The sequence below is a fragment of the Dipodomys merriami genome, unplaced genomic scaffold, assembly GCF_024711535.1.
Source record: "Dipodomys merriami isolate MVZ:Mamm:240054 unplaced genomic scaffold, mDipMer1.0.p SCAF_138, whole genome shotgun sequence".
NCBI classification, from domain to species: domain Eukaryota; kingdom Metazoa; phylum Chordata; class Mammalia; order Rodentia; family Heteromyidae; genus Dipodomys; species Dipodomys merriami.
The window spans coordinates 78,423-82,909 of record NW_027202693.1 but is presented as its reverse complement, the minus strand read 5'-3'; positions in this window follow the sequence as shown (position 1 = coordinate 82,909).

Here is a 4,487-nt window from a genome sequence, read left to right as displayed (position 1 = left end):
AATCTCTTAACATTAAAATATAATCCTGGTTCAAAGAGTAGCATCACAGAAGAGGTAGAGGCTGGAGAATCAAGGCCAGCCTGGGCAAAAAAAATACAGAGACTTTGTCTCAAAGACAAATGAAAAACAAAAGGGTATGGGGGCTGGGAAGGTGGCTTAGTGGTAAAGTGCTTGCCTAGTGTGCATGAAGCCTTGGGTTCGATTCCTCAGTACCACTTAAACAGAAAAAGCTAGAGATAGCACTGTGGCTCAAGTGATAGAGCCCTAACCTTGAGCACAGAGAGGCTCAAGGACAGAGCTCAAGCCCTGAGTTCAAGCCCTGGGACTGGCAAAAGAAAAAGAAAGGAAGAAAGAAACGGGGGGGGGGGGCGGGGAGAGAAAAGTAAAAGAAAAAAATTAGGGCTCAAAGCATTCCAGGCAAATCCAGGAATAGGTGACTTACATTTGTGATCCTAGCTATTGATGAAACTGAGATCTGAGGATGAAGGTTGGAAGCCAGACTAAGAAGAAAAGTCCATGAGACTTTTTTTTTTTTTTTTGGTACTTGTCTTTGGGCTTGAACTCAGAGCCTGAGTGCTGTTCCTGAGCTTTGTGACTCAATGCTAGTGCTCTACCACTTGAGCCACAGCTCCACTTCCCACTTTTTTGGTGGTTAATTGGAGATAAGAATTTCATGAGGGGCTGGGAAGTTGGCTCAGTGGTAGAGTGCTTGCTTCGCATGCATGAGGCCCTGGATTCCATTCCTCAGCACCACAGAAGCAGAAAAAAGCCAGAAGTGGTGCTGTGGCTCAAGTGGTAGGGCATTAGCCTTGAGCCAGATACTGGTGGCTCACAACTGTAATCCTACCTCCTCAAGAAGCTGGCCAGTGACTCAGGGACCCCAGCCTGAGCTGAGGTTGTGTGTGTGTGTGTGTGTGTGTGTCGGGGTGGGGGGGAGACCCTAAGAGACAGCTCTGGTTGAGTGAGCTGAGAGGAGAGCCCTATCAAAGACCTCAGAGAACTAGGTACTGGTGGCTCATGCATATAATAATCCTAGTTACCCAGGAGGCTGAGATCTGAGGACCACAGTTTGAGGCCAACCTCAGGCAGGAAAGTATGTGAGACTCTTATCTCCAATTTACTACCGAAAAGCCAGAAGTGGAGCTGTGGCTCAAGTGGTAGAACACCAGCCTTGAACACAAAATATTCAGGAACAAAACCCAAGCCCTGAGTTCAAACCTTAAGACTGGTGTACACACACACACACACACACACACACACACACACAAATTACAAACATCCATCCCTGTGAGTCAGACATGTTCCTCAGCAGTGTGAAGCCTCAGTTTCCTCATCTGTACTTTGTGGTAGGAGGTATGTAGGAGCTAATTGTGAGTCAGACCTGGTGGGTGCTCAGAACAGAGTACCATTCTTATGCTACAAAGCAGGTCATGTAGCTTTCTGACTGTGTCAAGTGGCTGGGTGGACAGAGGTTTCTTGTCTTGAGTGTTTTTTTGGTTGTTGTTTTATTTACAAGGAGAAATGCAGTTGTAGTCATACCGGTACTGGGGCTTGAGTTCAGGGCCTTTCATTCTCTCTTGGCTTGTTTGCTCAAGGCTAGTACTCTACCACTCAAGCCACATCTTCTCTTCTGGCTTTTGGCTGATTAATTGGAATAAGTCTCTAGAATTTGTCTGCCTGAGCTGGCTTTGAGCTGCAATCTTTAGAACTCAGCCTCCAAAGCAGAGGGCCGATAGCTCACACCTGTAATCCTACTCAGGAGGCTGAGATCTGAGAATCATGGTTCAAAGCCAGCCTGGGCAGGAATGTCTGTGAGACTCTTAACTCAAAGTAACCACCAGAAAACCAGAAGTGGCACTGTGGCTCGAGTGGTAGAGCCTAGCCTTGAGCTGAAGAGCACAGGAACAGCGCCCAAGACCAGAGTTCAAGCCCCACAACCACCACCACCAACAACAACAACAAAGGAGAAGAAAATAGGCCTCAGCCTCCAGAGTGGCTAGTATTATAGGCATGAACCATTGTATCTGGCTCCTACTCGGGTCTCTGATTGCATGTTTAGTCCCTTTGCATTTGGTGTCCAGCCCGTAAACACAGTAGGGCTTTTTCAGAGGCAATAGATCTTGCTGGCCTGTGTAGGTCCCACATGCAGGGGCTGAAAAGTGCACGTAAAGAAAGAAAGGGAGGGGGCTGGGAATGTGGCTTAGCGGCATAGCCGCATAGTGTTTGCCCTGGCATGCATGAAGTTCTGGGTTTGATTCTTTTTTTTTTTTTTTTTTTGGGTCCGGTCGTGGGGCCTGAACTCTGGGCCTGGGCACTGTCCCTCAGCTCTTCAGCTCAAGGCTAGCACTCTACCACTTGAACCACAGCGCCACTTCCGGCTTTTTTTTTTATGTGGTGCTGAGGAATCGAACCCAGGGCCACGAGCATGCAAGGCAAGTGCTCTACCACTGAGCCACCTTTCCAGCCCCCTGGGTTTGATTCTTCAGTACCACATACACAGAAAAGGTTGGAAGTGGCACTGTGGCTCAAATGGGAAGAGTGCTAGTCTTGAGCAAAATAAGCTCAGGGACAGTGCCCAGGCCCTGAGTTCAAGCCCCAGGATTGAAAAGAGAAGGAGGAGGAGGAAGAGGAGGAGGAGGAGGAGGAGGAGGAGGAGGAGGAGGAGGAGGAGGAGGAGGAGGAGGAGGAGGAGGAGGAGGAGGAGGAGGAGGAAGAGGAGGAGGAGGAGGAGGAGGAGGAGGAGGAGGAGGAGGAGGAAGAGGAGGAGGAGGAGGAGGAGGAGGAGGAGGAGGAGGAAGAAAAAGAAGAAGAAGAAGAAGAAGAAGAAGAAGAAGAAGAAGAAGAAGAAGAAGAAGAAGAAGAAGAAGAAGAAGAAGAAATGGAAGGAGGGAGGGAAGAAGGGAGGGAGGGAAGAAGGAAGGGAGGGAGGGAAGGAGGGAAGGATTCAGGGATAGCACTCAGGAGAGCTTGAGGGTGAAGTATGATGAGAGAGGCGGGGTCTGGGAGAAGGCTCTGGACAATACCCAGAGACTGGCCACGGGGTCAGCAGGTAAGAGCTGGAGTGAAGGATCCACAATACTCAGGGTGTCATTGCCAAAGGATCTGGCCTGACCCAGATCCAGCGGATGGGTTTCCTTGAGTACTTGGCAAAAGCAGAGTCAAAGCCTATCCCACAGCAACCCAGAGCCCCCTGCCTGGGCAGGGAGAGCAGATGTGAGGCTAAGATGAACAGAGGGGAAAGGTGGGGAGAAGGCAGTGGAAAAGGGTGGTAACTTGCGGCTGGGTTTTGTGTGTGTGTGCCTGTGTGCATACTCAAGGACTCAGCCTCTTGCTTAGCTTTTTCCCTCGAGGTTAGCTTTCTACCATTGAGCCACACCTCCACTTCTGGCTTCTTGGATTTGTCTGCCTGGGTTGGCTTTGAACCATCAAACTTCAGATCTCAGTTTCCTGAGTAGCTCGGATTATAGGCCTAAGCGTCCAGGGCCCAGGTATAAAGCATGATGGATCCCAGGGCCTGACAGGGGTTCTAGGTAGGTCTTCTACCAGCTGAGTCACATGGGGGGACTAGGATTTATTTATTTATTTATTTATTTATTTATTTATTTATTTATTTATTTTCCTGCTGGTACTAGGGCTTGAACTCAGGTCCTGGGAGCTGTCCCCGACCACTTGAACCTCAGCTCCCTTTTTTTTTTTTTTTGGTGATTAATTGGAGAGAAAAGTCTCATGGACTTTTCCTGTCTGGGCTGGCTTTGAACCACCATCCTCAGATCTCAGCCTCCTGAATAGCTAGGATTACAGGTGGGAGCCACTGGCGCCCGTCCAAATTTCATCTTGAACAACTAGTGCCACCTCAGATGGGGGAAAGGGGGAGAGAAGTTCTCAGGAGGCAGTGAGCACCCTGTCCCCGGGGGTGAGCGAGTCAGGGCTCTGAGAGACCCTCTGCTGCGCACCCAGGTAGGCTGGGGAAGGGTGAGCCTTCTTCCCATCCCTCTTCGCGGCCAAGGCTGGGCTGATTCCTTGCATCCAAAATCCACACTGGGGGTGGGGAACGGGGTGGGGGGGTCAGCCTTGTTGCTTCTGGAGTCTCAGCCTGGTGGTGGTGGTGGGGGGGGGACCCGGGCTGGCTGGCTGAGGGGGTCCTCAGGAGGTGCACGCACCAGCACATGCACAGGATGCTCCGTCTCGGCCTCCCCGTCCTCCTAGGCCGGTGCTCCCCTGGGCTCGCCCCCTCAGCCCACCCCGCCCGGGGCCGGCCGGCAGCGCAGGCTGCTGCTGCCTCTCCATCTCCCTCTCCGCATCTCCACGGCGGCTCGGGCCTCCCCCGCCCACTCCGGGTCTCTCCAGGCCCCTCCCCGCGGCCCCCTCCCTCGCCGGACTACAACCCCCAGGCGCCCCCGGCCCCCCGGCGGGCGCTGCGCATGCCCCTGCCCCCGCCCCCCTCCCCCCTCCCTCCGCCCCCCTCCCCCGCGCTCCGGCGCCCGCAT